Source organism: Triturus cristatus, chromosome 3_2, assembly GCF_964204655.1.
Source record: "Triturus cristatus chromosome 3_2, aTriCri1.1, whole genome shotgun sequence".
Taxonomy (NCBI): domain Eukaryota; kingdom Metazoa; phylum Chordata; class Amphibia; order Caudata; family Salamandridae; genus Triturus; species Triturus cristatus.
The window spans coordinates 197,714,291-197,737,620 of NC_140584.1; the positions used below are offsets into that span (position 1 = coordinate 197,714,291).

At 50.1% G+C, this 23,330-nt stretch overlaps 1 protein-coding gene across 3 annotated transcripts in view; it reads right to left on the minus strand.

Moving 5' to 3' along the window:
* PARP9 (poly(ADP-ribose) polymerase family member 9) overlaps positions 1-23,330 on the minus strand; it is an 828,079-nt gene that overhangs the window by 391,878 nt on the left and 412,871 nt on the right. The gene's annotated exons all lie outside the window — the stretch shown is intronic.

Here is a 23,330-nt window from a genome sequence, read left to right on the forward strand (position 1 = left end):
GATGGTGTTACTTGTGTGGCTCTCACCAGATTCTGTTACCCAGAATCCCTTGCAAACTTCAAACTTTGTCAAAGAAAAAAACATTTTCCTCACATTTCTGTGATGGAAAGTTCTGGAATCAGCGCGGATCCACAAACTTCCACCCAACCCGCATTCCCCAAAGTCTCCCGATAAAAATGGTACCTCACTTGTGTGGGGAGGCCTAGTGCCCACGACAGGAAACGGCCCAAAACACAACGTGGACACACCGCATTTTTACAGTGAAAACAAACCGTTTTTTTGCAAAGTGCCTAACTGTGGACTTTGAACCACATCTCAGATGGCACCTAGGGAAACCTAGCAAACCTATACATTTATGAAAACTAGACACCGAGGGAAATTCAGGATGGGTGACTTGTGTGACTCTCAGCAGGTTCTGTTACCCAGAATCCCATGCACATCTCAAACTTGGTAAAAAAAAAACAAATTTTCCTCACATTTATGTGATGGAAAGGTCTGGAATGTGCATGGATCCACAAAATTCCACCCAGCAGGCATTTCCCAAAGTCTCCAGATAAGAATGGGTCCTCACTTGTGTGGGTAGGCCTAGTGCCTGCAACAGGAAACGAGCCAAAACGCATTGTGGACACACCACATTTTCACATTGAAAGCTGAACCTTTTTTGCAAAGTGTCTGGCTGTAGATTTTGAACTCTAGCTCTGCCGCCACCTAGGGAAACCTAGCAAACCTATACATTTTGGAAAATTAGACACCCAGGAGTATCCAGGATGGGGTGACTAGTGTGGCTCTCACCAATTTCTGTTACCCAGAATCCCTTGCAAACCTCAAACTTTGTAAAAATAACCACATTTGCCTCATATCTCTTTGATTGAAAGTTCTGGAATCTGCGTGGATCTACAACTTCCACCCACCCCGCATTTCCCAAAGTCTCCCGATAAAAATGGTACCTCACCTGTGTGGATGGGCCAAGTGCCTGTAGCAGGGAAGGGCCCAAAACGTGTTGTGGAGACATCAAAATTACCTATCACAAAACGACCTGGTTTTGCAAAGGGGGCACCTGCGTTTTTGGCCCCGGGCTCGGCGGCCATCTAAGGACACCTACCAAACCCACACGTTGCTGAAAAGCAGACACCTTCGGCTTCCAGGGAGGTATGGCTTGTGTGGATCCCCCAATATTTACCTACCCAGAATCCCCTGCAAACCTCAAATTTCTATGAACAAAAATCACATTTTCCTCACATTTCTGTGTGGGATCACCGTGCCGGCACAAATGTCCTACCACACAGCATTCTCCTCAGTCTCCTGAGTAAAATGATACCTCACTTGTGTGGGTGGGTCAAGGGCCTGTGACAGGGAAGGGCCAAAAACGTAGGGATTAAGGGTATAGCACAGCGAACTTTAAGCGCTACATTTTTTTTAAAAATACGTTTTTAGGTGACTCTGCATTGGACACCCACACAATTGAGGTATCATTTTTATTGGGAGTCCAAGGGGCACACTGTGTGGTAGGATATTTGTGCTGACACATTGATACCACACAGAAATGTGAGGAAAATTTGATTTTTTCCAGCTACATTTGATGTTTGCAGGGGATTCTGGGTAGGAAATCATTGGGTTATCCACGTAAGCCATACCTCCCTGGACTCCCCCGGGTGTCTGGTTTTCAGAAATGTCTGGGTTTGGTAGGTTTCCCTAGATGGCCGCCGAGCCTGGGGTCAAAAACGTAGGTTCTCCTCTTTGCAAAATCAGGCAGTTTTGTGATAGATAATTTTGATTTCTCCACAATAGTTTTTGGGCCCTTCCCTGCCGCGGTACTTGGCCCACCCACACAAGTGAGGTACCATTTTTATCTGGAGATTTGGGGGAACGCTGGGTGATGGGAAATTAGTGTTGGCCCGGTGATCCCACAACTTTCCCATCCAGAAACTTGAGAAAAATTACATTTTCTTTTAGCTAAATTTAAGGTTTGCAGGGGATTTTTGGAGGAAAAATGTTGGGAGATCCATGGACTCCCCTGGGTGTCCAGTTTTCAGAAATGTCTGGGTTTTTGGTCCCGGGACGCTACTTTGGGCACCAACACAAGTGAGGTATAATTTTTCTCTGGAGACCAAGGGGAATGCTGGGTGGTTGGAAATTTGTGCCTGCACTGTGATCCTACAACTTACCCACACAGATATGAGAGGAAAATTTGCCTTTGTTAGCGAATTTGAGGTTTGCGTGGGATTCTGGGTAAGGAAACACTGGGGGATCCATGCAAGTAACACCGCCAGTGAAGAGCCAGTACACACACACTACCATCCAAGCAGACCACCAGCCAAGGGCCAGCCCCGCACCCCGCCAGCCAAGTGCCATCCAAACACACTGCCATCCAAGCGTCATCCATCCACACTGCCAGTCAAGCGCCATCCACCTACACGCCAGCCAAATGCTATCCATGCACACAGTCAGCCAAGCAATATGACCGCACATCGCTAGCCAAGCGCCACTCACGCACTCCACCAGCCAAGCGCCATCTCCGCACACCGCCAGCCAAGCAAGGCCAGACTGGGAACAGCAACCTGCCCTGGCAGACTGCTGCTCGACTGGCCCTGGGAGCATGGGTGGGTGTGCTAGTAAAAAGCTCTGCTCCCACGTTTGTTACTAGGGCCCGATATTGCAGCACTGCTTCAAAACTGGCCCCCAGTGACAATACTGCCCCCCACAGCCAGAAAACTTGCCCCCACCCCTCCGGCCCACTAGGAAAATGCCCAGTGCCTGCTACAGCCAGTCCGGCCCTGCAGCCAAGCACCATCTATGCACACAGCCAGCCAAGCGCTACTCCACGCACACCACCAGGAAAGCGCCAATCTACACACACTGCCATCAAGCGCGAGTCCACCCACACCAATAGCCAAGTGCAGGTCCAAACACACCGCCAGCAAAATGCAGCCAAAGGTCAGTACATGAAGACCGTCTGCCAAACTCCAGTTTACACACAAACAAACTCTCCCTGGTTTCTAGTGGTTGCCTGCTCCCGCTTGGATGCAGATGAGACTAAAAATATCACCAAAACAGCCAAAATGTGTGCCTTAAAAAAGGTAGTGACCCTTGTCTATGGGGCTTCTCACTAACATGCCCATAAACATATCCCCGGTGCCTAGTGGACTATTGCCCCCACCAGCCTCCGGGGGAGGCTGAAACACTCTGGCTAATTTTTTTGGGGGTGCTGGCATTGGCATGCCCATTCTGGGCTGCCCCCACCCCTACAAATAATAAAAATCATAATACATTGTGCCTAGTGGGCTTTCTGGACCCCTTGGGCAGATAAGGAGCTATTGCCCCTAGATGCCTCCCAGGGCCGGCAGAAGAACTGTAGCAATTATTTTGGGGGGAGGTGGCATTGGCATGCCAATTTTGGGCAGCCCCCAACCCTACGTATAAAAGAATAATCCCTGGCAGAAAGACTGTGGAATTTTACAGGGGGTGGGGGCACTGGCCTGCCCATCTTGGGAAGCCCTCACCCCTGAATACAATTAAAAAGATAATCCCTGACATCTTGTGGGCTTTCGGGGCAGAATGACTAAATATCTCCAAAAACAAACAGGGGAGCAAAAGCCCTTGCCCAAGGGGCCGCTCCTCCCAGTGTCCAGTGGGTGGATCCCTGCACGGGGGTCACCCTCCTGAGGCGATACCCAAGCAGGGATACACTAGGGAGGGACACCATTGGAAAGGGGAGATTCTCCACTTTCCAGTGATACCTCTCCTGTCTTTCTACGTGCTTGGGGGGCTGAGATAGCCCCCTGAGCACGTAGAAAGTGAAACGGAAACTAGCTGTTTCGGTTTCAGAGAAATGACGTCTGCGCAACGTGCCCACTGATCGTCATTTCTCTGAAACAAGCCAAACAGCCTCGGGAGCTGGGGAAGCCCTTCCCCAGCTCCCGAGGCCGTTTAGGGCTTAAAGAAATCTCTCTGGTGCCCGCACCAAAGGGATTTCCGTGCCATACGAGTGGACGACTGGGAGCCATACGACGCACATGATCACTGGTGCGTTGGACAGCTCCTGGCTATCAGCTGTTGAGGGAGTCGAAGGGCCAGGTAGGCACCCTGCAGTAAGTACAGGAGAGACTTGCCCTAGTTCACTTGGTTTCTAGAGTTTCCCCCCATATTCATCCAGGACATCAAATAGCAAGGGGAGGGATGACATAGGTTGAGTTATATAAAGGAGATCATCAGCATAGAGGGATATCCTCCCCCTCCCTTTGGGCTTCTCTCCCGGATATACAAAATCCATGAATCTCAGGGTGTTCTTGGATTCTACATGCCAGTGATTCTTTTATGAGGGCAAACAGCAAGGGAGAAAGGGGGCACCCCTGTTGTGTCCCTCTGCCTATTGCAAATCAGTGGACATCACCCTGTTAACTTTTACAGACACCCTGGGTTCTTGGTAGAGTAGTTTTACCCATGTTCTGAATTTAGGGTCATAGCCAAATTTTACTAGAGTAAGTTCCGGAAAGGGCCACTGCACAGCATCAAGCGCCTTTTTTGCATCTAGTGCTAGTTTGACATGTGGCTCTGAACGCCCTTTAACTTTGTTAATACAGTTGTGGGCCAGTCTCAGAAGATGGCATGTCGATCTACCTGGCATAAAGCCCATTTGATCCGTAATAGAAAAGCAGTGCAATAGTGTTGATTAATCTAGTAGCTAGGATCGTGGCAAATATTTTGACTTCTATATTCAATAGGTAAATTGGGCGGTTCCAGGCACACTGGTCTCTAGGTTTGCCATCTCTATGAATAACATTTATTGTTGCCTTTTGAAGATCAGGAGGGAAGACCCCGACCCGGTCAGCCACTAGAAACATCTCTAAGAGCCGGGCTCCCAGGAGATCTAACTATTTCTTATAAAATTCATAGGGTATCCCATTAGGCACCGCAGTTTTATTAGTGTTGAGGTGAGCTATTGCATTTTGAACATCCGTCAGGGTTATTGCTGCCTCTAATGCATTACGGGTCTCTGCATCCAGCTTCGGCGCTGTTATAGAGTCTAGATTCTCTAGTATCTGGGATTCAGTTTGCAATGGGCTGGCCTTGTATAGTTCCTTATAGTAGTGTGCAAAAGTTTCGGCAATGTCCTGGTCCGATTCTGCCACCTCCCCATTTGGCCTAGTCACCCAGCGTACCCATCGGGCCACAAGCTCTTTCTTTGTCAGCCAGGCCAGCAGTCTACAGGTCTTCTCTCCAGCATCATACAATTTATGTAGTGTGGTGTAGAGCTGTTCGTTTGTGTTTCATTGTGCCAGCTAGCAGTATTTTCCCTGAGGATCGACAAATGTCGGAGCGCAGTGGGGTCCAGGTCTGGGTCTAGTTCACCCTCTAGTTCTTGAACCCGTGATTCCAGAGATTCTAGGGTACCGAATGCATGTTTGCGCTTCTGTGCCACTAGGGTTTGTGCTCTCTCATGAAGGATGTCTTGTATGCCTCCAATAAGGTGATTTTATGGTTTAAATATTGTATTAGCATTTTCAAATGAGGCAAAACAAGAACCAGCAGCAGATTCATTACCACCCCGGGTGAACACACTCAGTGCAGCTTTACAAAGCATTATTTTGTGCTGATAACAAAACATCTAAACTCAACATTCCAATATCACCCCTCCCCCTCCCCCCAACACCCCGCTCAGGAAAATACCCATTGTGTAATAGAGAGATCTTTCAATTTAATGCATTTGCTACTTGAGGGGGCGCCTCTGTTAAGCACAGTAGCCGGAGATATCTGGGGAAAGTCAACACAGGAAACTCCTGAATAATAAAGACACAAATGGGCCCCATGTATCCGAGAACTGTGACCCTTTCCCAGCTAGGGACATGGCAAATTTCTCCATTCCTAGAATGTGCCATATCTTGTGTATCCAGTAGGTATGGGTAGGGACGAGTGCTGTGCCCCAGTGACCAAGGATAATTTGAGTGGCTGCTCCCAGTGTCATGCCGATCTGGCGGCCGTGCTTAGATTTTAAGGGGAATTTGAGAGGATTCGGAAGCCCCAGAAGTACGTAGGCCAGGAATCGTGGCATCTAAGTGTCGAGGTGGTGATCTATATCGTCTATAACTTGCGTCCGGTATTGCTGGATCTGGGGGCAGTCCCACAGTATATGTGTTAAAGTACCCAGCCTCCCGCAGCCCCGCCAACAGTTAGCGCTTTGCGTGGGTCTTATTCAATGTATCCTGACCGGCGTATAATACCAGTGTGTTGCAATTTTGGTCAGCGTCTCAGTGAGAGCTGTGTAATGGGCTGTATGGTGGGCCCTGTATGATATGTCTTTCCATTCTTTGGCGCCCAACGACAGCCCAAGTTCCTCCTCCCATCTAGCCTGCCCCGCCTTGAACGTATGATTATGCCATTGGAGTAAGATAGCGTATATTTTGGATATTAAACTTTTATCTGATGATTTAGCCAGAAGTCATCTCTTATACTGTGTTAAAAAGCGCTGCGCGTTGGGCCTGTTTAGCGGGTGCATAATCCAATGTCTGAGTTGTAGGGAGTGCAGCCTGTCCGACTCAGGAAGGAGTAGTTTCTTACCTGTAACTCCAGTTCTGTTGTAGGGGTATTTCCGTGATAGTCATAACCATGTGATTAGTCCCGCCCATGTGCGTGGACCCCGGAGCACTTCATTAGATATATCTTCTTAAGTTGTCATCTTCTGTCTTTCTTCAGGAAGGCCTGTATGGACACTTAAGAGATAAAAAGACAATAATGCAGCCTAAGCAACTAGGCTACACTGGCCAGTACTTCATCTTGAAGTGAAAAAAGATAGCCAGTTTAACTTTAAATGTAGTAATTTGCTGAGTTTTACACATAGAAAACTCTCCTTCACAAAACTCCTTTTTTCATGATAGAGATGAAAAGGAATGGATAGATAAGCCCCCATAGGCTGCCATTATGTGTCTGCAAATGGGTACCATACCTTTAAGAGTCTCCAGAGACCCCGGTATCCCATGAGGCACAGCCAGAGGCATTTACTTTCAGTTCTTTTTGAAGGCGTAAAGAAGCAGAGTCTGCTGAGCCTTGGGGACATCGGAGTCTGCCACCGGGGAGGCGGGCGGGTTGCTTAAGACTATCACGGAAATACCCCTACAAGGGGATTTCCATGTATAGTCATAACCATGTGAATAGACTAGCAAGCCCATCCCCAAAACAACTCACCAGCGGTGGCAGAACAGAGAACAACCACACTACTGTGCAAACAGATTTCGAAGTGAAGCCTGTCTAACCTGAGCATCTGCCCTAGCATCAGTGTCTAGGCAGTAGTGCTTAGTAAATGTATGGACTGACTTCCAAGTCGCAGCCTTACAGATTTCCGAAATAGATACATTACGAAGTAAAGCCGCAGTAGCTGCTTTACCTCAGAACAGATCGACATCTGGAGTATCCCATCTGTCGAAGATGTCTTTCACCACTTCATCGTTTAAGACCCATTCGTGGTTTTCATGAATGAGTCTGCTGAGTGCGTCTGCTTGAGCATTCTGAACACCGGGAAGGTGAGTTGCCGTGATGGTCAGGTTCCTGGCTAACAGCCAGTGCCAGATGGCCTGGGCTTCCTGAGACAGCACTCGAGATCTGGAGCCCCCCTGCTTGTTGAGGTAGAACATAGTAGTCGTATTGTCCGTCTGGACAAGCAGGGAGCTGGAGTGAAACAACGGCTGGAATGCTTTCAGCTCCAAATGGACTGCTCGAAGCTCCAGGAAGTTGATGTGGTACTTGGTCTCTTTTGGGGACCATGTGCCCTGTATCTGAAGTTGTTCGGAATGTGCACCCCATATGTGGAGAGAAGCATCCGTCACTATTGTTTGCGTGGGTATCTCTTTGTGGAAGGGAATCCCCCGGAGGAGATTGCGTGGAGAACACCACCATCGGATGGACTGACGAGCCTGTTGCGACAGTTGAATCCGGTCTTCTAAGTCCCCCAGTGACTGGTCCCACTGATCCTCCAGACATTCCTGCAGGGGTCTCATATGGAGGCGTGCATTCGGAGTGAGGAAGAAGCAGGAACCATCGAGCCCAGGAGAGATGATACTTTCCTCACCGTTGGCGAGGGCATGATCATGAGAGCTTGAGCCTTCCGAAGGATCGATAAGCGCCTCTCCTCCGAAGGACACACGTTTGCTGTGTGTGTGTCGATAGTAGCTCCTAGGTACTGAAGACACTGAACAGGAGTCGAGATAGACTTCGTGAGGTTGATGTGTAGTCCCAAACGAAGTAAGAGATTGGAGGCCCAATTGAAATGCAGTTGCGCTTCCTGAAACGTAGCTGCCTTGATCAACCAATCGTCCAGATATGGTTAGACGAATATTTTTTCCTCCTCAGATGCGCCGGCACCACTGCCATGCATTTGGAAAAAGTCTGAGGCACTGACCTCAGGCCGAAAGGCAGCACGGAGTATTAATAATGGTTGTTGCCCACTGTGAAACGCAGGAACTTGCGATGTTTCCTCGTTATGGGCACATAAAAGTATGCGTCCTGCAGATCTATTGCGCATAGCCAGTATCCCTGACGAAGTTGAGGGTAGATCTGATGCAAGGACAAGATCCAAAATGTTTCTCTTCGAATCCATTTGTTGGCTTGTCGTAAGTCGAGAATGGGTCTGAACTCGTTCTTGTCTTTCTTGCAAACTAGAAAGAACCGTGAATACAGCCCTGTTCCTTTCTGTCCCAGAGGAACCAGTTCTATCGCTCCTTTCTCTAGGAGGGTGTTGGCCTCCTTCTGCAACTCGCGCATCATGTATCTTGATCGAGTTGAAAGGATTGATGGAGGAGGGCTTGTAAAACATATCGAGTATCCACTGCGAACAATATTCAGCGCCCAATTGTCCTGAGTTATTTTCTGCCACTCTGCCAGATGTTCTTGGATACTTCCACCCACCGGAGTGGACAGCGGACGAGGGGGAAGAAACCCTTCAGGGCTTGGGACCAGCAGGAGCCTTGCTCCCCTGTCCAGACTGCTGGTTAGATTGTCCTCGCTGTTAACGTTTCTGAAACGGCTGAAAAGACCGCTGCAACTGTTTCTGTTGGTTGGACTGGCAGCCCTGAGATCGTTGGAACCTCTGAGAGGAATAACGCCGCTAGAAAGGACGGAAGGTCATACGTTGTTCTTTAGGTTTCTCCAAACCTATAGCCTTCAACGTATCCATTTCGGTCTTCATGCGGGCCATCTCGTCGTCCGCATGGGAGCCAAAGAGAGTTGTGCCAGAGAATGGGAGATTGGAAATTCGTTGTTGCGCCTCAGGCTTCAGAGATGTGAGATGAAGCCAAGCATGACGCCGTAGAGCAATAGCATGGCAATACCCGTTGGCTGCCAGGAGCAAAGTATCCGCCGCAGCGCTGATGACTTGGTTAGAGACCATCAGGCCCTCATTCACGATCTCCTGGAAGTCTTCCCTCTTATCTCTGGGTATGAGATCCACAACGATCTATCGTAACGGCCCAGCAAGGCAGTAGAGCTGGCCGCCTTCATGGAAGTCGCCGTGGTGTTGCAAGACTTTCTGCCCACTGAATCCAGCTTACAGCTCTCCTTATCTGGGGGCACCGTGGAAGTCGGAGCTGTAGCATGCTGTTTCAGTGCCGCCACCACTATCACAGAGTCCGGAGTGGGGTCCAGCCGGAGGAATGCAGGGTCCGAATCCGGTGGACAATATTTCTTCTGCAACCTTGAAGGCGCAGACTTTATAGAGGATGGCGTCAGGAACAGTTCCATAGCCGGTACCTCCAAACCTGGCACCAACGGAAGCAACGGACGTGATGTTTGTCTCTTTGGTCGTCGAGGTCCACAGGGCGCGTAGGCTGAGGAGCCAAAGGCCCAGGCTGAGTCTGAGGAGGAGGTGGTGGAGGAATCGGTGGAGGAAATTGAGGAGGATGAGGAGTAGCCGGAGGTGGAGGACTCAGTGGCAGCTAAGGTATTCCTCGTGGGCCACCGGTGGAGGCAGAGCAGGAGGCGACATAGTTAGTGAGTAGGTACACTAATACTCCGACCTTGGCGAGGAAGCCAACCTCCTTCTTTTACGAGGGGACCGTAAGGAAGGGACCCTAGACTCTCCATCAGTCCCCCTCGACGTCAATCCACTGCTCAACGTTGAGCGTCGACGTCGTCTGTAACGTGAAGTCCCTGTCGACGACGATGATAGGCTCACCACGGAGCGAGGCCCGGAACGGGACCTCGAACGTCAGTATCGATCCCTCGACGTTGACCTTCTCTTCGATCCTCTCCTTGACGTCGACCTTCATGTAGACGTCGATTTCCTCCTCGACATCGATGGTGATCGGCAACGACGCTTCGGCAGCGAAAGCCACTTGTGAGATTCAGATCGACGCCGATGATGCCTCAACAGCGATGTTCGTTGCGTCGACGTCGAATGCAGGGAACCCTTTGACGGAGATCAAGCCATTCTTCTCCTCGACGTTGATCGTCGACGTTGTTTCGACCCGGAGCCCTGGGTCGACGGAGAGCATATCGTGGTCATACCCGATTTTGACGTCGTCGCCGCCGTCCTCAACGTCGACCGGCGTTGTTTTTCTGCTGGGGAGCCCCCCAGAGGTCAAAGCATGGGACTTGGTAGAGGACTTACCCTCTCCTTTCCCAGAGGCTGAAGAAGCTGCCTTCTGTCTCCTCTGCTCCATCCCTTGGAGCCAAATCTTCTCCCTGTCACGCAGGGTGCACCTGGAAAAGGTCTTACAAATGGAACAGGTGTCAGGCACATGAGACAAGGGCAAACACAGAATACAGTGTGAGAATCCGACTTGGCCTTCTTCCTACCGCAGTCAGGCCACTAGTCAAATAGAAATGGCATTTTGACAAGAAAACAGCAGAAATTCTTCCAAAAAACTACAGCAGAAGTATATAAAGGCCAAAGATGTCGACTGAAACTGTAAAAAGCCAGAAATAATCACTAGTTTTGATGAAATACCAAAAAAAGGTAGAGCTCAATGCTCCAGGGTCCTACTAGCAGGAGCCGGAAAAAATAACTGAAAGTAAATGCCTCTGGCTGTGCCTCATGGGATACCGGGGGTCTCTAGAGACTCTTAAAGGCACAGAACCCACTTTCAGACACATAATTGCAGCCACCATAGCCCCTGGAGTGAAATCTGGATTGTCAAAGAGAGGGGTCAATAATGATGGATAGGTGGTCAGTTTGTGTTTAATACTGGTTTAATCCCAGGAATTCGTGGTCGCCTGTTTAACCAGCAATAGATACAAGGATGGGGGCCTGTGCTTTTTGGGGAGAAAGGGTATAGTCAAAAGGGATGTACTTGCCACTGTCCTATCCTAGAAGAGCCAGTGGTTTTCGGACTCTGGGCGACCCCACTCCACCAAATAACGCAATTGTGCCACCCTGTAGTATAGCTGTAGACCCAGGAATCCCAGACCCCCTATGTCTGGTGGAAGGTGGCTCAGGAATCTCTTTATACAGGGTTTCCTTCCCTGCCAGATATATTGCGCTAACTCGGACTGGAGTGTGGCGATCATGCCAGACGGCGGCAAGAGGGATAGAGTTTGGAAGACATACAACACCTTTGGGAGGATCGTCATTTTAGAAGCCGCCATCTGTCCCAGCCATGAGATTTGGAGGTGTTTCCGCCTTCCTAGATCTTGCTGATTTGGCGAAGTAGCACCTTAAAGTTGCACTCCACATTAGCACTAGTTGTGGATGTCAATTCAATCCCCAGATATGGGATCGTCTTGGAGGCCCATTGAATGGGGTAAAGCTTTGCCAGTACACCAACTATGTAAGAAGGCATGGAGAGGTTAAGAGCCTGAGACTTCTCTATGTTGATTTGGAACCCCGAAGCCTCCCCAACACCCCTAGGAAAGCTGGCAGGGAGCTAGTTGGTCTCTCTATGTAGCCGGCACGCCATCCGCTTAAAACTTGAAATGGTTTACCAACTTCCTCAGACAAAGAAAACAGACTATTCTCCTAGGTCCACATTACTCTGAGGCAAGAGAAGTTCAATCTGGGGTACCTCAGGGCTCTAGCTTAAGCCCCATATTGTTTAACCTATATATGGTCCCCCTAATGAAACTTATCTCCTCTTTTGCTATCAGCTCAATAGCCTACGCCGATGATACTCAACTAGTTGTAATCCTAGATGAGGACGCGGCAATTGCTGAACGTTCCCTCAGAGATTGTCTGAAGGCCACTTTCGAGTGGATGAACACAAACCACCTGAGATGCAACACTGCAAAGACGGAAATTTTACCCTTTGGGAAAAATAATCTGTTTTCTCCCCAAACCTGCTGGCCACCTAATGCTGAAACCCCGCCGAGTACCATAAAGAGTGCCCGAAATTTAGGAATTAAAATTGACGAGGCACTATCCTTCAAGCAACAGACCAGTGAAGTGGCTGGCTCCTGTTTCAATATCATCAAAAGCCTTCGGAAATTCTTTGACTTCCTCCCCCTACCAGCAAGGAAAACGGTAGCGGTGGCATTGATTACATCTAGGTTGGACTATTGTAACGGACTGTATGTGGGTGCCAACAAGGCCTTCCTACATAAGCTGCAGATGGTGCAAAATACTGCAGCAAGGCTGGTGCTAAAAATGCCAAGAAAATCCTCAGCATCCGCAGCACTTGACACCCTCCACTGGCTCCCTATCCAAAAGAGAATCCTATTCAAACTACTGATCATCTCTTTCAGAGCATTCCATAAAAGAGGCCCTACCTACCTGACTAACAAATTTAATCGCTACCACCCCGGACGTCATCTAAGATCTGCTACGGCCAACCTAATGACCATTCCAAAGTTTCGATTGGCCACTAGAGGGGGAAAGTCCCTGGCGGTCAAAGGCTCTAGAGCCTGGAACACACTTCCACCTCAAATTCGTGAAATCTCCTGTGAGAGCAAATTCAGGAAAGCCATTAAAACCTGGATTTATAACCTAACTGCCTCCACCTGCAAAACCCTGGTCTAATATCTACTTTAGGGTCTATTACATCTCCCTTCTGCCTACGAACCACACAAATTGAACCTAGCGCCAAGATGCTCCTCGGAGCGATAGAGCGCTATATAAAATCCCCCCAAACATAAACACATAAAACTGATGGAATAACGTTCCCCTCCGAACTGCATCCCGCAAATGTCCGGGTGATCCCGTATCCTCTGAGCCATGAGCTCCATGTAGAGGGTGAAAAGCAAGGGGGACTAATGGCAGCCCTGCCTAGTGCCTCTGTGAATCAGGAAGGGGGTTGAAGTATACCCATTGAGGTAGACCACAGCCTTTGGGGCATGATAGCAGTTACGAATTCGGGTCCTGCACTTATCTCGAAAGACAAAATGTTTGAGAACCTGTTCGAAGTATGGCCAGTGGGCCCGGTCGAAGGCCTTCTCTGCATCGACTGCTAGCAGCATGTAATCTCCCTGCACCGTTCCAGCCTTGTCAATAATGTGGAGAATTCGCTTAGTGTTATCACTAGTTTGTCTGCAGGGAATAAAGCCTGCCTGGTCTGGGTCTACTAGGAAGGGTAAGCATACATTAAGCCTTTGAGCGATAATGCTTGTGAATAATTTTAGATCTATGTTTACCAGCGAAAAGGGTCTGTAGGAGCTACACCTCGTTTTGTCTTTGCCCGGCTTGGGCAGTACTATTAAAGCAGCTGCAAGCATCGAGGCTGGGATCGCCCGGGCTCCGAGAAAGAGTTAAAGAGCCTTGTCAGGAGAGGTGCGAGAACTGGGCAGAAAGTCTTGTAAAAGGCCGTTGAGTAGCCGTCCGGGCCTGGTGAGTTAGCGAGTTTGAGACATGTAACGGCCGATATGACCTCCTCTATGCGGAAATTCCCGTTGAGGGATTCCGCCTGGTTGGGAGTAAGCGAAGCTGTTCGCGCCTCATTGAGGTAGTGGGCACCGTCCCCAGGGTCCAAAGATTGGCAGGAATAGAGGTGTGCATATAAATCTCGGAAAGTATTTGCTATGTCTGGACCCTCAGAAGCCAGTTCCCCTTACGTCGTGTAGATCGATTGAATGCCCTGATCCTGTCTTTTTGTCCGCAAGGTGTTGGGGAGGTGGTTACCACATTTGTCCCCCTCCACATAGTAAGAGTGGCGCAAGCGCAGCGTGTTCTGCCCTATCCAGATCTATCGCGGCCAGCTGAGCGCGAACTTTGCTAAGCTGACGCCACTCTCTGGGAGCTCCCGTGCGTTGGTGGATATGTTCGAGCTCTTTGGTTTGCTTAATGAGGTCCTCCCCCTTCTTCCTACGGGTTTTGTTGCCTGCTGATGCAATTGCAATAAACTCTCCCCTCAAGACTGCCTTGAGTGTTTCCCATAAGACTGCTGGTGAAATCTCTGAATTGTCGTTGTGTGTGAGGAAATCCTTAAGTGGTTGCTGGATTTGTTTTATAACCCCCTGACTGTGCAGCAATGAGTCGCACAGTCGCCAATGTCGAGTGGGGGGTCACCGGGGGAAAGGACAGTGTAAGCTCAACCGCACCGTGATCTGACCGTGTCGCTGTATGGAGTTCAATGTCGTTTATGAGTGGCTACATCTCCCGCGTGCCCAGAAAGTAATCCAGCCTTCGCATATATTTTATGTGCGTTGGAGTAAAAGAAGTATTCCTTAGCCTGCGGGTGCCTCGACCTCCACAAGTCCACCATTCTCATTTCATGCAGTTTCTCTTGGCCCTTGCCTGATAGCGCCCCCACTTGACACTGCCTCTGGGTAGATCTGTCCATCAAGTTGTCAAAAACCACATTTATGTCCCCACCCAGCAAAACCAATTGTTCTCCTGTGCCCAGCGCCCTCTCGAAGGCATCATGCAAGAACTCTTCCTGGCGCTCGTTACATGAATAAATGGAGCCTACCACTAGTGCGAAGGAAGGTATATGAGGAGTCTGCCACTTATCTCATCTGTTTTCTGCTCCACTTTACCCTGAAAGGATTTAGTCACCAGAATGGCCACTCCAGACAATTTAGAGGGGGCAGAAGAGAAAAACTGCAGTGGAAAAGCCCTAGACCTCAATCTATTACAATCCCCAGTTAGAAGATGAGTCTTCTGCCAAAGGCATATGTCTGCATGTGTGGATTCAAGATAGTTAAGTAACGCCCTGCGTTTGATCGGGTTATTAAGACCACGCGCATTAAGTGTAAGGAGTCTATGTGGGTTACCAGCCATCAGTCACATGGAGTATCGCCTAACTTTGTCCGTATCTGTTCCATTCCCCCTCTGGGGCTGCTATCAGTTCTAATAAACCGTGTATGGGTGATTGTGTTACCCCAAACAAAACCTAATCAAAACAAATAACAACAAGAATATACGCCCATAAACATTGTTTTACGATTAGTCCTGCAGCTACCGGAGACTGCGTGGTGAGTCCAGTGGGGTTTTCGATGTGGCCAGTGTACCCGACCCTCAAGCCCGCCACTCTGCTCTGATTTAATGCTCAGTGCTTATATGTGGCCAAATTGTCAATCCCCTTCAGCTTTCACAATGGTCGAGGGAACTGCCTCTAGCACTGCCTGATGGCCATTGGCAATCTTCTCTGGGTCCGGTTTGTTTACTGTGCGACGTCTATTTACTCTCTGCCATCCCTGGTTCCGCTCTCTTTGGGAGGTAGGGAGACCCTCCCGTCCGTTGCTCCTCTGGGAGCTAAATTCCCAGCAGAAGGCAGTCTCTATTAAAGAGCGCAATAGGTGAAGCTTTCCCTCCCAACGGAAGATCAGGCGGAATGGGTGGCCCCAGGAATAAGGGATCCCATGGCTGCAAAGGTGAGCCGTGGCTGGGCGAAAGGTGTGATGCTTTTGAAGTGTAAGGCCTGCTAGGTCCTGGAAGATGGCTGGAGCGTGCCCCCGGAAGTCGATGGGGTGCATGTTGCGCGCTTTTCTCAAGATCTCCTCCTTAACCTGAAAGTCATGCACGCAGACCAGTATATCCTGTGGGTTGGGGAGCTTTGCCTACTGGGACCAACTCAATAGGCTCAATCGAGTCGGATACTGGTTTCCGGGGGGCCCCCTAGGATATGATGACAAAGATTACGGACAAAACTAAAAATGCCTTCTCCCTCTGCCTTGGGCGCCACTCCCCGAATGCGAACATTATTTCGTTGAGATCTGTTCTCCAAATCTTTGAGGTGTGATTGTATCGATATGCTACTCCTTACGGGTGGAGGATCTCTTGTTTTAGTGCCTCTGTTTCTTCTTCTCGGCCCGACTCCTAGTCCCCCAACTCCGACACCCGCTCTCCTAGCGCGTCAACATTCCTCTGGGTTTCCTTGATGTCCTAGGAAAGTTTGCGCCTTAGAGAGTGAAAGTCCTCATCGAGGGATGTGAAGAGCGCCTCTATGAAAGGGCATGTCACAGGCTCCTCTGGTGAGTAGTCTGTTCGAGTCTCCACTGGGTCTGGTGGCCGGTCAGTTTCCTCGGGCGTGTCCGCCCCGGGCAGGACAGCATCTTCTTAATTGAGCGGTCCTTTTTAGGGCGCCCAGCCGCCATTTAGCCCAGGACCGTGAGGCACCCGCCGCCTAGCTAAGGAACTGGCTCACATCCGAGCAATGCCTAATTGGACCCTTTAGACTCCACTCTGGCCCCCGCAGGGAATGGTGTTTTGAGGAAGATTGTGCCCGGGCTGACCCCCAGCGATGCGCGGCCAAGTTGCTGCGGCTCCCAAATCTTCCCCTGGCCCCACGGCCTCCATCAGGTGCTCACCTCTGGCTCTAGTGGTCTCCTGGTTTTCTCGCTGTGACAGCCAGCTCGATATAGGTGTTCCTCCTGTGCTGGATTGTCTGGGGCCACGTCTCTCTGGAGGCTGCCTGCACCCGTCCTAAGCGAACCTCAGCTCAGTACCTTTATGGAGGTGGACCAGGGGGAGGGGGAGGGGAAGGGCGGCGGGGGTGTTAATCCACAGTTCAGGCCCTGGTCGGCTTCCTCCACCTCAGGAGCCCCCCCATGCCAGCCACCACTCCCCGCTCTCTCACACTGGGGCCCACTTTGTGCTTCAGAGTACTTCGTTGCGGGGGTCAGGTCTTCTGCCGGGGCGTACGCCCTCCCCGGGGCCTTCACGCCGTTGGATGTTTCATCCTGGTTGGTATTCTGTCTAGGCCGCCCGGTGCTGCCGCTGCGGCGTGGGTCGCAACCTCTCTCTGCGGCCTCTGGCACCGCCGGTCGACAGGCTGGAGATCCCACGGGGTGGGGGCCTGGGAACACCTCAGTCCAGACTAACGAGACCAGGACCCCCTCACCCCAGCAGCGGTGTGGGCCACGTCCTCCCACTGTGCCCTTCTGCGTCACCGGTCGTCAAAGCTGGGGATCCCGCGGAGGGGAAACGCCTCGATCCAGACTCACGGGCCCACCCCGGGTCTCCCTCACCTCAGTGGCAGTAGCGGATGAACACTCGAAGCAGGCGATTCGCTCTCAAGGGTCCGGCCCCCCTCCGAAATGCATCACCTGCTCCGCAGCCGCATTGGCCCAGCTTACTGGCAAAGTGTTAGGCCCAGCTCCCAGGCCCCGCTCCGTCTCCTCGCAGGCTGCCGGATCTCTCTCCGCTGAGCCCGGCACAGAACTCCTCCATAGGACTGTCCATACTTCAAACTGTTCTCTAGGCTCACATGCCCTTTTGCCGTTCCCTAGATGGCTGCTCAGGCCCGGGATCAATAGCTAGGCCGACGACGGGTAGGAGAGTCGTCGAGGTGCATCCTACCTCAGCGCCATCTTGGCCACGTCCCGCAATAGGGTGATTTTAGAGGAGACTGTACCTTCATTCTACTTGAAATAGAGCTCAGTATCTACTCTGAGGCCGATTGTCACCTCCCTGTCCAGGCGTTTAGCTTCCAGAAAGTGTCCTGCCTCCCAACCCCTCCTATTCGCAGCAGCAGGGGTGAATCGTTCGATAGGCCCGGGCCAAATAAGTTGCCTACTGCACCTCCTCTACCTCTCCCAATGATGCCAGGATATAGTCCAAGCAGGAGAAAAAACGACGGGCCCCAGAGAAATAGGAGTAACCCCTGTCATGTGGGTGAACCTTTCTCCAAAGGTCCACCAGGCCCATGGCAGTAGCAAAGTTGGCAAGATTGGTGAGGAGGGCGTGCGGCGGAGTGGGCCAGACCTGTCCTGAGTTGCATCAATAACATCATTAAAGTCTCCACCTATCAGATGAAGAGAGGAGCCCACCTCCAGGAGAATTTGCAATATCTCCTCTAGTGTGGAGGCCTGGAGTTTAAGAGGTGTATATACGCTAATAAGTGTTACATCCAGGCGACCCCATAAACCCTGTACTCCGACATACCTACCCAGTGGGTCAATCCCGCTTCTTGTAACTGTGAAGGGAGGATTCTTACGGAGTAGAATAGCGACCTTCATTGAACCAGACGTGTAGCACACATGTGCTACTATATGATATATGCCTCTATTTAGAAACTTACAATGTATCCCTTTGAGGTGTGTCACTTGTAAAAATATCACAGACGGTTGGAGTCTCCTTATGTATTGTTTGACTAGCCCTCTCTTGATCTTATCCCTCAGGCCGTTTACGCTCCATGACAGGACAGAGATACTGCCCTCCTCTAGTGCATTAGCATGCATGGATTTCTCTGTATGGTAACGGACAGCACGGGCTCCGGGATGCTCTCATCAGTGACTTGGGGTGTGAGCGCCTAGCAAGTTCCTGGGTCAAGCCCTGTGATGAGGCCGTTGCCCACCTGTGTGTTGTCTCAGCAATAGTAAGGAGTAGCCCCTGAGGAAGTGGCCAGCGGTGAGAATAAATCAATACCCTGAATGAAGCACAGCCGAACATCTCCCCAGCAACATTTGCCCACCTCTCCTCCCCACCCCACAGGTGAAACATCAAGCATTCAACCAATAAACTACTCGCCAGGGGGTTCCGTGAGGTCTTTAGTCCCCCACCCCCACCACACTCATTAACTCAGTCCTTTAAACCCCCAAAACAAGAACTCTTAGAGTAACTGTTCCTAACAACAATGATTGTCGAGAGGATAGTTGGAATAGTCACACTGCTGCTCCTGTAGTCCAGGGGGAGGGAGGGTTCAGGGGGGCCCTCCAGGTGATGCTGGCGTGTCACCTTCAGGCCCAAAGTAGGTAATTAGGTGTCCCAACGACGATCGGAGGCAGACCTCACTGGGGAGGTCTGTTCCTAGTCTCCCTCGAGAGCCGCAATGACTGCGGCTAGGGGACGTGGAGTATTGGATAGTAAAGTGGGTTACTGTTTTAACACAGAGATCCTTTTGTTTCCTGCAGTTCATAAATTGTAATCCTTGTAATATAGCACAGTGAGCTATGAAGGACATGTGACTCCTACACCTTGTAAACCTGTCTCATGTACCTCATCTTGTACATTGATTTACACATGTACATGATTTATTGTCAATGTATAATGTGAATGTTACGTAAAGAGCTCTGACACCCTGCGTTGGGTTGCGTAGCGCTATAAAAGAAATAAAATAGTGCAACTGAAATTGATATTTGTGTCAATACTGGGACAGACCAACACATCTGACATTCTTACAGTGCATGCATCTCTTATATACAGGGACTGAACAAAGGCAAATGCATGCCTCTCTTAAGTACCTGTGGAGAGATAGCAAACTGTGTGCCTTTGTTTCCCCTCCGTGGCATTTACATTTAAGTGTGAGGTTCCAGGCCGCCTCCAGTCAGGATTTTCAAACAAAAGAAGGCCTGATGGCCCCTTAACTTCGGCCCAGCTGAAGGTGAAAAAAAAGCTCCCCCGCTGCCTGAACATTGCTGGTGGGAATTAAAAACAGACAATATACAGGCGCTGCGGAACGTGTCCTGGTGTCTTACAACAGGAAAAGTTCAGCATATTTCGGTGGGACCCAACTTCTTGGCAGGGGGGATGGCGTCCACCCTTTGAAAATAGTGGGTGGACGCCGTGTACCTGTGTGTACCCCCGACTTGTGCCCTGGTCAAACCACCTCAGACATGCACTAGCCAGAAGTCCAATTTCTCCTTCATACAGCCATCTTACAGGAGATACAAGAACACCATTAGAGGAGGAGAGAACCATTAGCTATCTCCCTACCACCCGCCTTCTTCCTGGGGAACAACTCACCAATATTATGGGTAATCCACCCAAGTTATTTGTTACCAGTAGGATTCACAAGCTAGAGCAAATGCTTGAAGGAAGAAATAGTGTGCAATAGGGTTCCTGTCCTGGGATACCGTTGGTAATCTTAATCTAATTTACAAGTTCTTCACACAGCGTTATTACTTTCATAACATACAATAAGAGGCTGAGGCAAAAGGGAACCGCACTTGCCAACAATGATATTGTGGGAGAAACGTAAGTTATTCTCAATGGTGGAACGAACCTTGGAGTGCAACCCCTCTCTACTACAAATGGAAAACTTCCAAAGCACAAATTACAAACAGTGGTTCAGCACTCACAATTCATAATGTGTTGTATACAATGCAAGAATTCAGCAAAAGTTTTTTTCATTAACAACAACAGTGATAATGGTTCATGTATAAACAAGTAAACACTTCCGATGTTGAAATTTTCTTTCTTCATTTGTTCTTTATTAAATATCCTTTCATGTAAAGTTACATCAGTGAAATGAATAATACAATACAGTAGCCGACGCATTTCGTCCACACAGGACTTCTTCAGGGCTCTAAATTGTATGGGGGATTCACCAGATCCATAATATCTACTGGCACTGTGTACATCCCAAATTTGGCAAATCATACAGTACAGGTATTGGAAAATGCTTGTTTCTTTGGCTTGCAACAGTCATGGCCTCTGCTTCCAGTCACCCTGAAGAAGTCCTGTGCGGACGAAACGCAAAACGCAGATCTAAGTCTGTGGGGCAGCTGAGCCCAAGCACCCCTCTAGTATGCCACTCACTGGCGGCTGGGTGAGGCGCGGGGCCCTCTCTTATAGGTCCTGGACTGCCAACAGTGTCCAGGGTCTTCTCCCCACAACCCTGTGTGTTATGTTGGTGGGTTATTCCACCATGGGTACAGAGAGAGGTGTGTCTGTGGGACGGACCCTCCTCCCACGCTGGTAATGTGCCGGTGTGGGGAAGGGGAAAACAAAATAAAGGGACCCGGGGAAGCTAGGAGGTGGTTCTTAGGAGAGTTCCCTGCGCAGTGTACGTGTTATCATTTCTTGCTACCCACGTTTTTCAGGCCGTCACTCCTGAGCAACAGAACAACTGGCGACGAGGATCGGTCGAACCCTGGTACCCGGTCCGTTACCTCGTATCTGCCCTCACTGCTGTGTGGCGAGTCGCGTGGATGGCCTCCCCTGCTGGCCCACTTCTGATGGCTTTTGGCTCGTTGCTGGTGGCGGCAGAGCGGGTCTGTGATCGCCCCGACCCATCATCAGGTGAGGGCGCTGCTTAGTCCGCCAGCCCATCATAGCTGCCACGAGTTGTTTCCCTGCCGCGCAGCACACGTCATGGCTCTCGGGGTCTCAGAGGCGTGGCCTCGGCACTGTGCGCAGGCCCCTCCCTTCTCCTGCAACGTACTCCAGAGGTATGGCTCTGCAGCCGATCCTCGCGTCGGCTGCCCACAGCGTGAGCCAATTCCGCTAAACCAGCACGTACCCAGGAAAACACCGGCACACTCATCTCCGTCCTCAAATAAGGGGGAGTTTACTCCTGAAACACAAGGAAAGTAATTTTTGAAAAAGGAGAAGAAAAGGAAATTAAGACACACTGCCTGGGTGCTGAGGGACGATAACAAATGTGGACCCATACCAGCAGAGGAGAAATGGCAGCGTGTGTGTCTGCAGGAGATTACACCACGGGACTGGGAGAAAATCCACGAAAGCGTACGCCAGGTGTCGGTATGCAACAGATTTAAGCAACTCCAGTATAACATAGTACACATGACCTACCTCTCACCCAGACGGGGAGGGAAGTTGAAGGGGGTTTTGAGGGTAGATTTTGTTACAGTTGGGTTATCTCATAATAAATAACAAAACGACACATGTCAGATTGGAAAACTTCCATGGAGGAGAGTACATGTCTACATTCCTGAGTCGATTACTGGACTGTTCATTGAGTCAACTGTTGTATAGGAGATGTGTAATTGTTAATGAACATGGGCTATATATCTGGAAGAACGAACACTAATAAAGATTTATTTTTTTTTAAAGACACTGGCTGCCTCTCTGCTCCACTATAAGCACTATTCCTTCCTCAAAGAGGCATTTGACTGCCCTGACCCTGCCATCCCAGTTTTCGGTGGCACTTGTGCTTCGCCTCCCCCATGAGATCTGGCTCAACGGACAGTGGAAATTAAGCACCAGCCTCCAAATTGTGTCTGTTGGCAGTCACTCAAGCTCCTTGCTCAAGGAAAAACCCCAAACTCCCGGCAGGGTGATTACTGTGGCTAACAATCATCATGACCGGTATACCTCCTTTTGAACCGTTCCTGATTGATGGGCCACCGTCTGCTCAAGTTGCCAAGTGCAAGGACTGGCTTGAACACCTTGAAACATATTATGCTGCAGTGGTGTTGCAAAACGACAGGCAGCACCCCATGCTCTTGCATTTGGGGGGTGCAGACCTACACAAACTTGGAAAATCTGTCGTGGAGGCTGGACCTCCGTCCACCTATAACACGCTGAAAGACAAATTGATTGCTCATTTCGAGCCTCTAGCAAATCCAGACTACGAACGCTTTCTACTGCATCAGGCACGGCAGCTGCCCAAAGAATCGATTGATGTCTTCTACGCTCGACTAAAAGATCTGGCTAGCACATGCATGCTGTCAGATGAGAATGATGAGATACCGGCGCAATTCATTCAAGGGTGTGCCTCTGTAAAGTTGAGAGAAAACATTCTTCAGGTCTCGGGAATGTCCATGGCAGACATGCTAGCGATGGGAAGGTTGAAGGAACTGTCTAAGGTGCGAGCTGCGCATATGGAAGCGGCGTTGCAACGCTAAATAAAGACAGAACCCGTCAACGCCATCCTACCTGGAAACTCAGAGCAAGAGATGCTCCGCATGCAACAAACCGAACCATTTTGCAAAAGTGTGCCGCTCCACCGCACGGAAGGGACAGAGGACCAAGCCCGTCAATGCCCTATGCACCTCTCAAACCCTAGAGAAAGCGGAAGACATGGATGATGACGACGTAGAATGTCATACATGGTCCAGATGGTTATCCTCAAAGGCGAATCCCGAGATGCAGAGTGCTCGATGCAGGACACCAGGTACAAGCCCTGATTGACACCAGGGCGTCAATAAACATCATGGCCCAATCAGAGATGAGGACACTTCCAATACAACCGAACCTACGCTCCACCTCTACCCAAGTGTTCGCGTATGGGTCCACAATTCCACTCCCACTAGTCGGAGTGTTCACTGCAGACATAACTTATGACTCTCAT